The 19,655-nt window shown below is 31.9% G+C and overlaps 1 protein-coding gene across 10 annotated transcripts in view; it reads right to left on the minus strand.

Annotated features, from left to right (window-relative positions):
* Nucleotides 1-19,655, minus strand: part of LOC116778687 (uncharacterized) — an 89,370-nt gene that overhangs the window by 41,651 nt on the left and 28,064 nt on the right. The window contains exon 1 of one of the 10 annotated variants that reach the window (XM_061529645.1): nt 1,469-1,608. The exons of the other annotated variants lie outside the window; for them this stretch is intronic. The gene's annotated coding sequence lies outside the window, so the exon portion shown is untranslated. Of the gene's footprint in view, nt 1-1,468; nt 1,609-19,655 lie in introns of those variants that run through there. 10 annotated transcript variants of the gene reach the window in all.

Below are 19,655 nucleotides of genomic sequence, written 5' to 3' on the forward strand. Positions count from 1 at the left end.
GTTGGTCTCGATTTATTGATTGGACGCATATATCAAATGTAAATCAAATTTGAACGTTATACAAAAAAACTAATGTTTTGATACTGTCTTACAAAGATTTGATGCCTGAATGTGTGTGTCTTAGCGTAAATAAACTTATTTACCTATAATCGTTTCACATGTTCATCTTAAAAAGCCGAGAAAGATTCTTATTTAACAATTCTATTCAATACCCAATCTGATCCAGATAGTGAAGAATTTCAATTCGTTTCAAAAGTTTCTCAACGGAGCTTAATTTAGTTCTATAGAGTACACACTGCCAAGTTCATTTTATTGACAATGGTGACTTGTGACAAGCACCAGACATCTACTATAGTTTAAATACACACAGCAACCGCATCGATACGTAGGTAAATGAATATATTTTTTTTATATTCAATTTATAAGCATACTGTAAAATCTGACTCTCTAGAAAAAAAATATATGTTGCCAAAAAGACACTCGAACAAAGACAGAGCAATGTTCATACAATTTTTTAATACGAAACAAAAAAAAAAAAAATATTATGAAAATAGTAATATCAAATAAAAGAAAAAAAAGTAGCAGTTTTCATCTTAATTTTTAGAGATAGCGTAGAAAAATGAATGATTAAAGAAAAATTTCTTTTTTTTTTGGGAAATCCCAAAACGACCTCTTTCAACGATTGTATCAATATTATTTATATATATATACACACATATATATATTTGATATAACCGTGACATCTGTCAGTTACTTGTCAGATACATTCCAACCCTAACACATATAATAAAACGTCTCAGACTTTCATGTCTGCTGAATAAAAGTTTAGGGATGATATGGTAAAAATTGACAGTTAAATGTAACATATATTTTGTTTGTCTCAGGTTGTTATTAACAATTCGATCAAAACCTTTACAAAAATTGAACTGGGTGACGTAATGACGTATGAGTATCGATGTTTTATACGTTCGTTTATAATATTTTCATCGAATCGATGATAAATTTACATTTCAAATAAAGAATATGATAAAAGAACTATTCACAAGTCGGACGACGTTACTAGCTGGTTCCGAATTACTTATTGTTCGCTATAATTTACGTCACGACGAACATATTGCAGTCTGCGGTAGTACCGAGACACGACACCACAAGAAAGGTTGTTCAAGAATTTTTTTGTAACATAAGAACGAACTTGAAAGTAATCTGGTATTATATCATACATTGAAACATGTTATGTCGCATCTCATCACCATTCAGCCAATGTCATGAATGCGGGCTACTGATTTGGTTACAATGGCCCTAATTACTCAACCGCCTGCTTAATAAACGATCAACAATTAAAAAACGACCGCAGAATATAATAGTTACAGACACGTCCTTGAAACAGTAGACGAGGAATGGAAAACAATTAAAAATCACGTCAGCGACATGTAAATTAGCAGATGTGATTATTATAACAACAACTTACATCAGACGCGTCGTTTGTAACTATCGTAATCCATTCAATGTTCACTTGTAGTAGCACAACACCTGATCACGTTACTGCTGATCGTCTATATCAGACATCAGTACGTCTGGTTTGATGGTTACGTGTTCACTGGCCGACGGGCGAAACGAAGACTGCGGGCGTCGCGGCGATAGCGGCGCATGCGTAACAATCTAACCTGCGTAGGGGATGCTCCCCTATAATGGTACTGTCAAAGCTTTCTAGGTTTCCGAATTCCGATAGCGTGTTGATGGGTCCCTACTTGATGGAATCCATGACTGAATACTCTATACCCACAACGTAGTTACATAACATCTCAGCTTTGGTGATATAACCCAACGAGGTCAAATACGATGTCGATCTACTTTAAACAGTAGCCAGGAAAATTCTTTTTGATTTGAGAGGTTAATACACGAACCAAGTTTGACAGACAGTTGCATATAAAAAACCACATTCTCTTGAGATTTCGTTGTCTTCTCTGAAATTAATTTGTTCCCCATTCAATCTAAACTTATTCGGATAGTAGTAGATTGTTTACTGCACGTGATCAAAATAGAACATGAATAGAACATCAATACGTTCCAACGGTTCCAATTACAGTAAACAACAAAACCAATTATTACAGAGTAGCATTCGTCAACAAAGATTAATTCTTAAGACTGTCGACCAACATAATAATTACATTTGAGCTGATCTAAGCATTCTTTTATAATACGTGACACAGAAGCCGGAAAAAAATAAACATTTTTTTTTTCTAAAACTCAGATGAACGTCACCAAAACCCGTACCACTTTATAGAAAAAAGCCTTACGGATTTTTAAACTTCGACGTTGGCCGCCAACAAAAAGCCGCATATTAAAAACAAAATAAAGCAGTGAAAAACTATACCAAAAAAATTTCCCAGCTTCCCTCCACAATAGAGTTCCGAAGTGTTGTCATAACGAAAACAGTTTTTGTCTAAAAGTAAAATAGGACCAAATTTCAAGACTACGTTTATATAAATAAATTAAAGTAATAATTAATATAAATAATAATACTATGGTAAAAATGCGTTCATCCCTAATAATTCGCTGAAATTCATTTACAAATAAAATATATAGCTGTATGTCATTCAACATTTCAAAACAGACGTACCATTTAGTTATTTGTTCTGAATTAAATTCACATAACAAATTTAGGCGAGGCATATCTACATATTATAAACAAACAATAATAAAAGGTGATTTGAGTAAAATGTTTGATGTACAAAATCAGGACATTTTAAAGGTATATTGCAATATGTTTCGAATTTAAGCTCTCGTTTAAAGGAGTACTTGTTATTATTGTATTGAGAGGAAAAAAATATATCATCCATTGATAAAATGGAATTCACAGACATCTGAATTCCACAGCTGGGAACATCGCATAAGTAATAATACATCTCAATACACAATGTAAAATCTCAAACTGAAAAGTCACAATAGAAATGAATTTAGTTATACGCAAAGACGTTGAAAAAGCAAAGCCTAAAACCAGTGTCTACCCGCTGTTCGTAGTGTTCTTTATAATCAAAGAAACGAAACAAAAGACCAGGCTACGACTACTGACTTTGTGTGTTAATCAATAAAGTTACTAAGCCTTTTGATAATTACACTATGAAGTTTTTACATCTAGTTTTGTTTATGCAAAAAAATTGCTGTCGATTTTGAGTACATGCGGAACGTTGGAAGGGAATTATTTTATTATAACCTTATCTTATGATAACAAAAGCTAAACGTGTTTCCATAGCGAATTAAAATATTGTTGTAAAGAACTTGACACCGTTTGTACTCTTCAATATTACCTTAGTTTGTTATAACTTGATTCAAAGTAACTTAAACCATACATCGGAAGTTGGCGTATGTTTTACACTTTATTCCATTAATTAATGATTAATAATATTAAAGTGATGTAAAATCTTATCTTAATTCAGCCAATATAAACCCGTGATATATCATTATAAAAATTTTATTACATATTATAATGTTATATGATGATTAATAACACAGCTAATTTAAAATAAATAGTACTAGATAATAGGTGGATATGGTAACTAAACGATTTTATTTCGTGTTTATTATATAGTAGTATAAAAGTGTTATATAAAAAAATTATAAGTAAATAATGTTTCTTTTCAGAATATATTTAACTTGAATAATTTGTAATCAAAACTGAAAAGAAATAAACTATGAAACAAATAATACATCATCGATATCTATACAGGATATTTTAGTGTTTATATATACAATAATAAACTCAAACACATTTAAAATAGATTAAAATAAATTTAACAAAGGAGAGTCGTGATATGCTTTAAGACAAGTCGACACCGCACCAGAGCCACTATTCGCAACAACGTCTAATGAATCAGCGACACAAACAAGGGAATACATTTTCGAGAAATAAAATCTTTCCTTTCATGTTACTGATTATAATAAGGGCTGTATATTCAAGTTTATACGTGCTTAAATATAAAAAAAAAAACATTTGTCATCAACTGATTGTTCAAGAAACATAATATGCATGTACATTTTCATATTATACAGCAACAACCTTTTAAAACTTGACAGTAGTTTAATGTCAATAATTATTAATAGAAACTTAAATAAAGCGACTTTTTTTTAAATATATATATATTTAAGTTGAAAGATAATTAAAATAGTAAAACAATAGCAATGACCCCGTAACAGACATCTGTAGACATTTCGAGAAATGGAAATGACTTAAAAAAATAAGCAGCAGGAGCAGCAGACGGACGGCAGTACATTTAACTTAATAGTTCAGGAGATAGAAATCGATTCTTCCGGTTCAGAAAACGGGTCGGCATTCTTTTATATAGTCGGTGAACAGAGCTTAATAGACTTCTTTTGATCAATGAATAAAACTTTAAGAGGCAAACGCTAACATAACATTCCTACAGTTTCCAAACATTCGTTACAGATTACGCTCTCGAAATTCTTCATGTTAATCTTGAGTGCGTTCATCTTGAACAGTCAATATTATGTCATCTCATTGTACAACAATATTAAAGGAAAAATTCAGTATTTATGTAAAATACAGATAAAAACCATTTATGTATTGTATATAAAAATATGTTAAATTAAATCATCTAACTCATCTATGCGATATTGTAACTTAAAAAAGCAATATTCATATTTTTAATTCTGCGAGTTAATGCAGAGAGTGCCCCGCTCGAACTCTCAACGGAGATAAAGATACTTTTATTAATCAGTGAAATTAATTACTTAATCTATTCCATAGTGTTTGTGTTCCAAGTCTGCTGGCATAGAAATTTTTAAAATCGAATATTAGTTGCTAACATATAATGTATTTTAAAACAAAAAAACATTTAATTCATAATGAAGTTTTAGGGTAAGTATTAAGATATAATATTATTGTCACGTACGTTTCTCTATCAACATATATATAGACAATGCTGGTCACATTAAGTTATATTTATCGTTCGTTATATAATGTAATGATTATGAACAGTAAGAGTGGGTCGTGAACGCATTCAAATGTTGGCAGGTACCTATTGTGAGTCCTTCTCACTCCTCAGGTTTTTATTCAGCTCGCTATTTAATAGCACAATTGCATTCGACTCGCCCGCAGACAGATCTTCATTAAGAATTCAGAGAGTAAACAAAGAAATTGACGCTATGCTATACGTATACGAATGATAAAAAATATATTTTGATGAAAATTTTAATGTAGACATGGAGAAGTGAAAGACTGAATGGGAAATAAATTAACCTATTAGATTGTATATTATTTTCAACCATTTCGTTGTACAAAAACGCACACGTTGGAAACAATACTTTTTTCACACACATAAAACAATATTATGAGATCCAACTTTGCTGATTCTCGACGTTTCGGTTACTTTGCAGCAACCGTGATCACCGGCAGACGAGATGAAAATGTCCGTCAGTTGGTCTTGTTATGGGAGTACGAGTATGTTATTTGAAATAATAAAAAACGTGTAGTAAATCTTAAAATATTAGTTCAATTTAAATTATAATTATTACTTTCAATTGATATTGTTTCACCTAAATGTATAACAAATTATCTGCACAATTAAGTAGTTGATCATCTTTGACAGAAACTAGATAGTACCTATACGAGGACGTTAATCTCAACAGAGCGTGAACAATTGAATATTGATTGCCTGATATCAACACTGGAGCGTCCTAACATTAAACATATTACGAAAGTTCCTAAGTTCGCTTGATGTGATGTTTATTAAAGACTGTCTCACTACATAGGGTCGGCGATAATTACATCAACAACACTGTTTCAATGTTAACATACTCATAAATATTTATAACTAACAAAATGTATGTTAAAACAACTCTAATTTAAAAGTGAATAAATGAAGTTTTTTTATATAAAATATTGATTTCAAAATCATGTTAGAAAATGTAGATGAATAGGTTTGGATGTTTGTTAAACTGAAACTCAAAACCATTAATGAAAATTCAAAGCAAAGCCGTGGGATGATACTCGTATACCAATATAATGTTCTCTTTGGGTTCTCGTCGTACCAGATTAGGTCTAAGCCTATCCGAGATACTCAAAACTTCTTGAGGGATGTCATCTAAAACTTTTGATCTGGATTCTAACTGACATAAAACACTACGAAACTCGTTTCAAAACTTTTATTATTAACACTTGGAACTACAGAAAAAAAACCTGTCTAAACTGTAGTTTATTGCCTTTTCGCGCACATTGTTTACGGGAGCACAATTTTAAATGGGCAAATCATTTGAAAAACGACATGAACGAAAGCCTTATTGTTGTAACTCCTAAATCAACCCCTGTTATATTGCAGAGGCGAACAAAAAAGGCGTAGTTGCTTGTATGATGTATGATACGTCACAAATGCAATTTTTAAGTAAATTGAGGTAATTTTTTGTGGCTGCAAATGGATTACACGTATTACGCTATGATTTTTGTAAAAACCGGGCATATGACGTGTAAGTATTTACTAGTGATTTTACAGAGTGACATAGCGGAACACTTCTTAATATATATATATATATATATATATATATATATATATACATACTACAACGTGTTATATTAGCAGGTGGTTAGCCCTAACGTTATCGTTGCGTGAGGACTAAGCAGTCGTCCGAGCGGCGCCGTCCCATCGATTCCACCACCCCAGTTTTTACCACGCCGGGGATAGGCTTCACGTGGTTTTCATACCTTATTCACAGTTTGACCATGTACAATTTATAATAATCAAAGAATATTTTTGACAAATTTATGCACATACCATACTTTTTACATAGAAATATTCAAATTAATTAACACAGTTATATTATTTTTATGATTTGATCGCCATTAAAAGGAGATGTAATAAGAATAATATAATGTTCACTGAAATAGAAATCTAACAATGGAACCGCTTGTTCGTTTTAAGCGCATCTGTCACATAGATTGATTCATTGGAAATAAATTCGTTAATTTTCATTGAATGTGAGAACGATCGTGCCAATCTTTTGTGCTATTAATGTTTATATATAAGATATAAATGTGAAAGACATGAATAATTATAGCGAAAGTAACAAATTTATATAATAATAAATTATTTAATGCTATACAATCAAAACAATAAATAAAAGGTTCTAATATTGAGCGGCGGGTCGGTTTACAATAATCTTTACATATATATATAATTTTTATATAATACATATTTCTTAAATCCTAAACGTGACTATAACAATATCCTGTGGATGTATTACTTGGCTTGCTCTACACAGAAAGCCACGCGCCGTTGGGAAGAGAACAGTCTGTGTGAGTTTAATGCGAGTTATTTTTTATGTAATGTATACATACGTATAGAATGAGATATAAAAATTAAGTTACACAACGCATTAATTGAATGTCTAAACGTATAAGTGAGATATAATCATTTCACCTGAAACGGAAATACTCTCACAAATATCCCACTATAAACACTTTATTGCTATCGTTGAAAATAAGTGGAAGGTAGAGTTAGCAACACATTACGTTAAGATCATTGACTGCTAAAGAGAATGCATAATTGAAGTCGGTTCACTCGCGAAAAGCAGTTAACAGACAATCTAGTTTTACACGAACCATGAACCAGATAACGCATGGTGATTTAAATTTCACTTCATATATTAATCAAATCAACTGACACGTAACAATTATCGCTGAAATTACAGAATCTAATATCAACCTCGTGCAAAAATTGAAGACGGCTTTCAGACTGATGTGCACATTCAGCAATGCATCGAATAACGTAAAATATTATAAATGATCTGTCTTACGTCTAAGTAAAAAAATATATTACCTAATGTTCAAGTACAATTCTAAATTCCATTGATCTATACTTCAAATGCATAGAATTAAAACACAGCATCTTTATGCAGATAGATTCAAACTTGAAGGCATCTTAAGTCAAATTCGAGAGCGAAAATGACACTCGTATGCACTACCGACGAGGGAAGCGCTCAAACTCCGTACTGTTCATAAGTGTAAGCTGCTAACTTGCGGTGACTGGAAGCATCCTACATGCTAATGCCGTACTAAATCACGGAACAGAGTGTGCGATATACGATACAGAAAAAAAAGCAGTCAGAAATAGTCTTTTTTTTACATCGTTTAAAAGGTTAGCTTAGTAACATACGAACATATTTAATAAATACAGTATTTTGTCGTCGCATGACATGGAATTTAAAGAAAAAATCTAGAGAAAAGTTTATTTGAGATATAAGAACCATCCAGGTTGATATTCTGTTTCTACATTTCTCTACCAAAAATAAAAAATAATAATAAACATTTAAGATATTCTCATTCTAAAAATTTTGTGTACATATATTGCTGTGTCATACAAGTTCCTAGGTAGGTAACATCGACTAGCCGTCTGTCTGTCGTGTTTTAAAAGCCATGAGCATTAATTGCTTGCAAGTCTTTCCTCTCCACGATTGTGTAGGATAATATTGAGTGCGTTTTTTCATGCGGCACAGATATAGCATCCATTGTTCATGGCAGATCTGCGTAGATCATAGTGAAATGACTCCCCTCATAGCCTTTTATAATGGAAATACTTTAATATGAAACGTGTTCAGCGAAATTATTTACAGTACTTAGGATAATATGCATACAAATAAATTTAATGTATTAGCTTTTTTTATAGCAAAATATATTATAATCTTTAAACTATACCGATTGTATAAAATGAATAATTGTTAATGATATTTAAATAAATAAAATGGCACCAGAAAACAAACAAATAGGTAAGATTAATAACAATAAAAGATGATGATTAATTCGAATAGAAACTGTGAATAGACTAGAATTAGGATCAAAAACAAACTGAGATCAGTCCTGGAGTAAATTAGATAAAATATGATAGTAAAAGCTCCGATTCATCCGATATCCAACGCAATATTGATAAATCCGATGAGAGCGAGGGTGAATTGTCTTTCCGTATACCAAGAATTCGTACCCCCGTGTCCGGGTCAACGAACCAGACTTCAAGAAAAATGTCCCAGGACGATACTTACTTAAAATTACGCAATTACTTCACCCAAGTCCCCACGTGAGCTGTTCGTTCTAGTAACGGAGGACAATGTCATAAAAATATACCGTCCGTCCGTACATAAGAATATATATTTAATGCTTTTCGTTTAATAATCTCATAGAAACTTGGAGAATTTGTCAAATTTATATAAGTATCTATCTACTAATAATGACGTGTACATCGCTATAAAGATCTTACAACAGTTACGAAAACAAATTGTTTGTTCACGATTATTTGATGACTTAAAATAAGATATTAGCAAAAGTCGGAAACAATAGATTAAGTAAAATATTTATGTTATTCATAATACTGTTGTCTGTAAGTATTAGACATAATATCGGAGAATAAACAAGGTTAATGCAAATGATACAACGGGTTTTATGTGCATAATTTTTATAGCTCCCTTCCTGTATAAGTAAGTATTATATGTAATTTTAAAAATACAAAAACTATTCATTAACAAGCAGAGTTTGAAAAAATAAACTCTGTTTTAATGTTCTCAACTCGTCTAAATAAAATATTTTAATAGCATTTCTACAGTGTCGTGACAATAGATAAATGGAGGATTCTAAAGTTAAAATCACTATTAATAACATCACTATGAGTCCAATATCAATAATTTTATGACAATTTTTAAAGTATATTGAACGTTACGTATAAAATCTTCATATCTCATATCTCTGAAACCAAATTTGTTCTGAAACAAACTCCGAAAGGGTTGATTAAAATGTAATGTGCCTTTTATTAAATATTTATATATGTATATATATATGTATATATATATGTATATATCACGGAACAGAGTGTATATATATATATAAATATAAATATATTAAGAACAAAAAGCCTTTATAATTATTGACTATGTCAAATGTAACAATTTGTTTAATAAGTATGTTTTATATTATGAAAAAATACCGTTAATTTACATATATATATATATATGTGTGTGTATATTACATCTGGTCCTCGCGTCTGTCACTCAACAAATATTTGATGTCACACAATATCTTCACAGACACGTTACGTCTCATTCTTAAAGTGAAGATATGTGACAAAATTAACTGTCGCTGTGCAAATATAAATGTAGCTCCGGCAGCTTCACGCGGAATACGTTTAATTCTTAAGTATATATTATCTTTAATATACCACAATAGGTAACAATTCTCTATAAAATAGCCTAATATAATGAGATCTAAGATTTTCGCGAGTTTTATTCATTTAAATGAAACTAATATTTTTCGGATAAACTACGCGGATTTTTATTATTTAAAAAACTACATAATCCCGACGTTTCGGTTACTTTTCTGCCGGCATCCAGATCGGTACGCCAGAAAATTAAGAAATCGATGGCGGTAGGTAATAAATAACAAGGACCAACCGACAGAAATTCACATCTCGTCTGCCCGTGATGACGGTTGCTGAAAAGTAACCGAAACGTCGGGAGTATGTACATTTTTAAATAATAAAAATCCGCGTAGTTTATCCGAAAAATATTAGTTTCATTTAAATAGCGTAATATAAGTGTCATACTGTAATTATGAAGCATAAGAGATATAAACATTATATTTTCCCGCTACTCTACACTCACGACACAAAAATGGTAATTTCTATGTACTACGAATGATTAATCTCACCCGTCTCGTCATAAGTACGTCAAAGCGGGTCCCTTTTCCTCGGGGAGCTCTTTGTGTGTTCTCTATGATTATGCTAAGAGGATTGACTTTCTTAAAACAATCGCACTGTACATTTTGAAACTTCTGAGGTTAGTTTTGTAAAGTTTTATTACGTTTACGCTCCCATGACATTACAAATGCCAAGGATTCCCTAACAAATATGAAATTCTCAACATATCTTTTGCTACAGAACAAAATACGAGCAATGCATATAATACATTTTTAACATTACGACTAAATAGTATGATAACTGTCATTCTTTATATAAAACTAAAGCAGTAAGTTAGACTACTTAAGATATGGTGCTCAAAATTATCGTAACTAAGTTTTCATATAGAAAATTAATAAATAAGTTACATTTTCAATACAATAGCGGCATTCAGTTGCTGACTCCGTGCACAATAATATATATTTCAGTTTCATATTTTAAGTGGTTTCATTGATTGGTAGGAAGTTCTTTCGATTGAGTTTCTATTAAAATAATATTGACGAGTAATTGCAAAAGTTTAAGGTTCTTTCGGAGGGACGGAGCATCACTGACGTCACTATTTTACAGGGAATTTTACGGTTTTCTTACCACCAATTCTGTTATGGATTCACAATTTTTTTAATGTACTTTAACAAACAAAAACTGTTATGTTTATTTCTTTTCGTGTGACTCTCGATGTAAAGTACTAATTCACATCGAAATTTGAATAAGACATTAATAGGTTTAGAATAATGCATATAATCTAAATAATATTTAAAAAAAAAGTTAAGACTCCCGTGGGATTTCGCGTTTCAAATGACTTGTAAAATATTAAATCAATTTGTCATTATCAACATCCCAATTGTGCGGAGCAATGAGCGAGCAGATGGTGGTCATGCTGTGATTTCCCCCGGGATTTTTTATGACCGACAAAAATATTAGAGACATCCCCCGAGTCCGGAAAAGGATAATCGATGATTAAGTTAATAGTTATTAAATAAAATAAAAAATAAAGTTAAAAATCATACTAAATGAAAAAATACACCTAATCTATATACCCTAATATATTTTCTCTGTAATTATATATAAACGAAGGTGTGTCAGTTACACCACTTTTTACTCGAGAACGGCTACATCGATTTTGCTGAAAATCGGTGAGGAGCCAGCGTAGAATAAGGAGTGGGACATAGAATACATTCAAACGAAAAAAATTAGCTTAAAATCCAAAATCTGTTTATGTACTGGCTTTATGGCGAAAGAGCTATATATTTTAATTCTGAAATTGACAGGGACGATGTCGCGCACAAAATTAATTATAGTTAAAAATTAAATAGCATTTGAATATTTTAATCTTGTTGTATGTATATGTGGAGATTATATATTTTGTTAACAGTCAGTTGCGAAATGCGTGTCATGAGCGTCATGATAGACGTGTCGTGATTTCCCTGGAGATCAGTTTCCATCGACAAAAATCACAAACAACAGTAAAGACTCTTTGATAGAATTAGACTTGTACTTTGCTTTTTTTCTATTTGAAACAAATATTTTTAGGTACTTTACAAATGAAAAAAACATCGCTACTTTATTTCTATTTCTAAATTTAAACGTTACATCTTTCTGTACCTACCTTTACATTCGTTTCATAAATTTCAATACGTGTTCGTGTGTGTGTTTTGATTTCGACTTGGTCCTGTCGTCTACAAAACTTTCATGTTGACAAATATATGTTTATTATAAAGTAAAGCTCTCCTGAGTAATGTTGATATAAAAGTCGAATATTCAGAAGCCGAATACCTTCATAAGAAGCAAGATATCACTTCAATAAAGTATGGGATGATTTGTTACGCAAAAAAACTATAAAACACTATAAACTATATAGATATATATATATATGAGGTGAAGCCTATTTTACGACATATATTTAATTTCAAGAATATTTTTTTATTTGTTTTAAACTAGACTCGGATATCTTAAAAAAAAAAAGAAATATTAATGTCAGCCAGTCCGCAACGCAAGACCCCGAGGCCGAAAATCATCTCCTTTGTAATTCTGAAGAGACAATATTTCCATTTCAATGTATACTAATAATTGTTTGTTTACTTTAATCTCCAGAGTTGTTCAAACAGACGACGGCTTCCCTCGCGTGAATCAGAAGGGAAACGTACACTGCCGGTCAAAAGTTTGAGACCACTAATAAAGAACTTTTGTTATTAGTAAATATTTTCAAAACATTGGTGATAAAAAGTAATCTGCACACCTGCATATTCTATTGTTTATAAAGATCACCTAAAAGCTTATTCTTTTGTATTTAAGATAAGAAAAAGGCAATAAACAACCATTGTTTCCAAACCTCAATGTGAGCCCAGGAAGAGTCCGATGATAATTGCCTGTCAAAAAAATTATTACCTCGTTGCAGCAACTGACAATTATTTTATTTTACTTTAACTTACAATGCGATTGTTTTAAATTCTTAAAATATTTTAGAATTTTTATTTTAACCCCATATTTTCATGGTTATCTACGAATATCTGCAGGTAATCTGATTTCGTTGTTCCTACAGTGAAGACGTCTCTAAAATGGGTAAAGTTCGCGAAATTAGTATTGAAACGCGAGCTGCCATCGTTGTTCTCCATAAAGAAGGCAAATCTGAACGTGAGATTGCATCTCAACTCAAGTTATCGAAGACTTGTGTTCATCGCAGTATTGTGCGGTACAAAGAAACTGGCAGTAATCAAGATCGTCCGCGCTCCGGAAGACCAAGAGCTACTACTTCTAGTGAAGACAAGTTTATTGTGGTAACCAGCAAGCGAAATAGACGCCTAACGGCCCCACAAATTCGTGTTGAAGTCAACAGGTCTCGGGAAAAACCTGTGTCAGTATCTACAGTGAAAAGACGGTTGCGAGACGCCAACTTGTTTGGTCGCGTTGCTGTTCGAAAACCTCTTCTAAAACCGCAGAATAAGAAAAAACGGATGCAATGGGCCCTAGCCCATCGAGACTGGACCGAAGAAGATTTCAAAAAAGTACTTTGGAGTGACGAATCTAAATTTGAAATATTCGGTTCAAAAAGAAGAATTTTCGTTCGACGTTCTGCCGAAGAAAAGATGATGCCACAGTGTGTAGTCCCGACTGTCAAGCATGGTGGCGGATCTGTTATGATCTGGGGTTGCTTCTCAGGCTATGGAACTGGAAATCTGGTGCAAATTAAAGGAATTATGAAAAAGGAGCAGTATAAAGAAATTTTGGAGAAAAATGCTATTCCCTCCGGGCTTAGGTTAATCGGCAAAGGATTTATTTTTCAACAAGACAATGATCCTAAGCATAGTTCAAAATTATGTAGGGGCTATTTAGACAATAAACAATCAGAAAAGGTGTTGAAAAATATGACATGGCCACCCCAAAGCCCCGATCTTAACCCTATAGAGCTTTTGTGGGAAGAGCTGGACCGAAACGTCCGGGAACAATGTCCTTCTTCACAGCAGGCCATGTGGAAAGCATTAGAAGAAAGCTGGAGTAATATCTCGCAAGAAACCATAATTAAATTAATTGCTCGCATGCCAAGGTTGGTTAAACAGGTCATTAAATGTAAAGGAGGCTATTTTGATGAAAAATGTGTATAAAAACACTTGTGTATTTTTTCAAACATAGTATTTTTCAAGACTTCATGTAATATAATTTTAATTTTGAATCTTGTGAGCAACATGAAAATAAAAACTATTTTTCAAAAAGTATTAAAAATATTGACTTTTATTTCTTTTTCTCCACTTTTTTATAGTGGTCTCAAACTTTTGACCGGTAGTGTATAATATCCAGGATTTGGTTTCAATAAATTCAAGATTTGAATTGATAACTTCAATTCGTTATCTTAATTGCTTTTAGATCTCATCTGGAGCTGCGAGTACGGGCTTCACTAGTGAGATGACTCCATTTGTTTTGATTATGCAATTGCAACAGGATATTTTAGACATTCCGACAATTATTAATCTCAATGACACTATGGATGATAGTGAAATATAAAAATGGTTTTTATATGAGACGAAACGTCTCAGCATTCCATGGATTCACGGTGCGGGTTTCGGGTCCATCGCGTTGCAGGTTGCAAATAATTTTTATATAATATCGAAAATGAATGTCATTTAAAGAAGTAAGAGTAATGAGTTACAACTATTCTTGTACATACGCCTGAAGTGACCAGCTTCATACAGTACAAGCACTGCTCATGTTGTTATATTCGTTATCGTAAAATCAGCTTTCATTCAATACGATAAAATTGAAACTAGTTTAAAGTATGAACATTATGTACAAACAAGAGCAAACACAAATAATGTTTTAGTACGCCCGTTACTCCGTTCAAATATTTTAAATGCAAACACATTCAAATTTGTTACTGCTTTTTTTTTTGTTTCCATCAGTTCTCCATTGTTCCATTAAAAACCGGTTAGATTCAAAACGTATTATTTTGTAGGTTGTATCAAAAATGGCTGGGGATTTAGGTATTCCGGGGATTGGAATTTTAGCTTTAGTTGTATAGAATTTTAGCTAAACATACATATACACTAGATGGGAATTTAAAATTACATACCACAATAGGTTTTCACGATTAGCGACAAAAATATAAAAAAAAAATTAAAATATAAAGAATAAGGATTCCTTTCGAAGACGAACTATATATATATTATAGCTAAATCAGACATGTATTGTTTTAATAAATGAAATCTCAACACAACATATGAAACGACAATATATGTATAGGTAATAAAGTCACGCTACACATACAACAACAGTATAAAATGCACTGATTCTCGCTTGGAAATTATAAATTATTAAGAAAAGAGGAACTGAATGAGTTATTCACCAGCGAGATGTAAAATTTTAAAGTATTTAACTTGATAGATGTAAGGAAGATTTAAACGTTTATTTTGCTGTCGTATTATTAAATTCAAAGTCGCAGCATAGCAATAAATTAAGGAATGTTGTCGCTCTCCGACGTCTAATGAAAATATATTGGGGCGGCAAATAAAGATAAGGTACGCACGGAAAATTTTTAAAGTCAGCCAGTCTTCCGCAGACTCCTTTTTTTATTCTTCATAATCAAAACCAAACATCATTATAATGGAACGCTCCGGTAAATGTCGTAAGAAATTTTACATGTTCGTAATTTCGTACCAACAATTAATATTAATATTTATATGACACATACATAAATTAATTGTTGACAAGCATATGTGTATCCTCAATATAATGGGATAGTTTAGGTTAGTTTTCAACTCCACGCGGTTGGCGACGGATGGATGCTGTCGGATGTTAAGAGGATTAAAGATTACGAACGCAGCGAAACCGAAAATCCCGACTCAATACATACTTTATGCCCACTTTTATGACGGTGATAAAATATTTTAGATTAAAAAAGTTATAGCATCTTGTTGGTGTTTGAGATCGCTGTGGTAATAATTAAGTCTTAAGTACAAACACTTATATTTTAAAATTAATATATTGAGTCAACTTTATATATTTCTTGATAATAAAACATCAACATAAGTGGTCATTTCTTAAATGACTGAGGTATGACAATTAAGATCTTCATGTGTTATTGCAATTAAAATTACCAAAGTAAACATAACATTTTATTTAGGAGTTTCTCAGAGAAATCAAATAATGAAATGAGGCAGTTTAACTTATGGAAAAATTTAATACTTTTTGAAAATAGTTCCAGAGGATTTCTGAAAATAGAAAAATAAAACCTGAGCATTACAGTCTAAATTTTATAAAGTATTCAAAATATTTTACTCTAAAATACCATTTTGAAATGTAAAAACAAGTTATGACTCGGCAGCGAATGGACCGTGAGTCGTGACCGTGTAGATTGGCTTCGTTTGTCGGAATCAGGATTTGCAAATCCCTTACTTATCGATTTCGACAATATTGTTACTTTTGTCTCTTAATTTGACATTATAAGAAACCGCTAGTAGGCAAAGAATTGTACAATTAACTCATGTTTGTGCAATACCCTCTCTAATACGAGAATATTTGAAGACAGCTACACTGACACGTTATTTGGTATCCAAACTTTACTAAAATTAATCTAAAACCGGTGTAGGAGAATAAATAACAAGCATAACGTAAACTCAAATATCTTTTAAATATATAAATACCGATGAATGGCAACGATTTTAAAAAGTTGCGAAACAACGGAAAAGCGGAGAGCGTCAATGAAAGGTTTGTGAGGGTTTTTAACGTAACAAAGCGTCAGGTGGGATTTTTTTTATGAAAATAGTTCTATTTCGACTCAATGCGAAACTGAACAGAGTTCATACTGGAAACGTGTTTTACACACATTTTATTAGAAATATTTCAACACAATTTTGCTTTATTTTTATATTGTAAAAATCAAATATAACAAAAAATATCTCTTATTGTAAACGGAGTAAGAGTAAATTTATAAAAACAAATAAGTAATATTATTAATATATTATAGTAATTGAATACATTATAAAGTTTTTGGTATAACTAGAAATGTGTAACATAGTTTAACCATACTTCAGTTTGTCTGGAAAGTTGGAAACAATAATATAGTTACACCTCAGCAGAAACCAAAGTATTAGTTAGAGAAGCAACCCACATCAATTAACTTTTTATTGATAGACACTTAGACGTCTTTCACTTACAATACGACCAATATATGGTATAGATGTTCCTTTTTTTTTTATTCTATCCTTACTTTAACAAAATCTGAGTATAAGCGTAACATTATTAGATTTTTACATTTATTTTATTATAATAATTGCGAAAAAGGTAGCAATAAAATAAAAGATATTCTACCTAAGCGAAAATAAAAAGATAGTTTCCCACGCTGAACGCGTAGAACTTTTGCGATAAAACCTACAAGCAAGAAAACATTTCATATCATCTGGAAACTAATTGAATTTATTAAACAGCGCTAATGAACTATTGTGTTTAATAAAATCATGTTATTTCAATGAGAAACGACAGATATTTTCCCACAGATAAACATCGAGAGACGGCTCATCTATAGCGAATGGAAGTAGTGTCGGACTATAGGCAATTCGCCATCTCGTTTCACTTTTAATATACTTAACGGACCCGATACGGGGAAAAAAATTATCAGTGAAAGGACTGAAGCAGACGCAATATACGTATTCTATCGACAAGTTTCCTTTGTGTTCACACAATACTGTAAGACATTTCGCTGAGATTGTTGACAATGTACGCTTAACTGAATTCAGGTCATAAATGTGAAGGTATTGGTACGACGCATAGAGCGCATCTCTGACTGTGTTTCAATGATTTCTAGGTTTCATTGAATAATGTAATAGAATAAATAATTATTTATTGTCGAGCCATTCTAGAAGGGTGATAATGTTCTCTTTATGTTTTGCAGAATTGTATAATTCATTTCCAAAATTTCTGAAACAAAACTTTTCGTTGCCTTCTTTTTCTTACTGGGATATAAGTTTTTTTTCATTTCCAATTAGGAAGACTCAGTCACAGTTATTTAGTATATTTGGTCATGAAGTTATAAGCAAAAGTTACATTGCAATGTGCGACTTTTAAAACTTCTATTATTTTCTATGGAAATTAATCTACGAGGATATGTTAAAAATAGAGAATACGGAATGAAAAATTTATGTACAAACGATTTGAATCTGCAATACCCGGAACATCGCATCCAAAAGCTTTACCAACCAACTAAGCCATCGCGTCTGAGGCTGCAGGTTTGAATCCCGTCCGTGTCGATGAATTTTCCATATTTTAATTTTAATCAAAAAATTAAAATGATTAGGTGTCACCTGCATAACCACCTGCGTAGCCTCCTGTGCAGGTGCAGTGACTACAATGAGTGTTGTACTATATTAATAGAGGCGAGGGGACAGATTCAAAATATTCACGCTCGGGCCGTTGCAGCGATAAGACCTCTTCGAAATTAAGGATTCGTCAAACCGTCTACGCGGTTATCTTCAATAGCCTGAGAGCCTGACGACAATTAAGAAAACAGGCATTTATGATGTCAGTAACCAGCGTTACTCAGCCGGTCATGCTTTTTAAAAACTACCACTTGGCATGTTAAATCCGACATGTATATGTGTGTGTGTGTGTTTGTATATATATAAGAAACCGAGACAAATAATGATGTTAAAAAAAACATTAAAACACCCTTGTTGCACAACATGAACTTAATTAATGCATGCGTTAATTTGTATATCTGTTTCCGAGTAAAACATGCAATATGTAAATTTATATACGTAATTAAAGATGATATACGCTTTTCACTGCAACCAGAATAATTGATAGTGACCGCGTTTTACTGACAGAGTCGAGTGGAGTTATGAACTGATGAACTGAATACAAATGTACTGTGGAATAATAGTGAACGATTATGACGTCACATATATAATATCGATTGGAGTGTTGCCAAGCTTGAGTTGATAAAACAAACAAACAACTTTTAAATCAAAATGTAACCCAATGAGAAACTTCTGCATCCATGAATATAAGACACAGGAATAATTTGTTAAAAAGGTTGTATCTTCGGTAATTTTTCTTACCCTAAGATTCTGCATCTTTCTCTTACGAATAGGGATTTTTTGCCGATTTTGTTTTCTTTATAATTCCAAATGTAGCTTTTTTCTACCATGCCTCTTAACAGAAGTTTCAGTTTTGCCGAGTATTTAATTTTGGACACAATTGAGCAAGACCTAATTTTGCAAACAAAAAATATTCGTAGTGGGGAAGAGAGAAAGATATCGTAACTTAAAAAAAAACGTAAAAAAATGTAAATCTATCAGAATTTTTGTAATTCAGTCACGAAAATAGTAGAAATAGTTTGAATGCCATGCACCGTGAAGATAATTCGACTTACTTCAGGTCGGTATAAAATATACTCGTTGAACATAAATCGACATATTTTTTTTTAAGGAATTTCAGTAGGAA

This window comes from Danaus plexippus, chromosome 6 (genome assembly GCF_018135715.1).
Source record: "Danaus plexippus chromosome 6, MEX_DaPlex, whole genome shotgun sequence".
NCBI lineage: Eukaryota > Metazoa > Arthropoda > Insecta > Lepidoptera > Nymphalidae > Danaus > Danaus plexippus.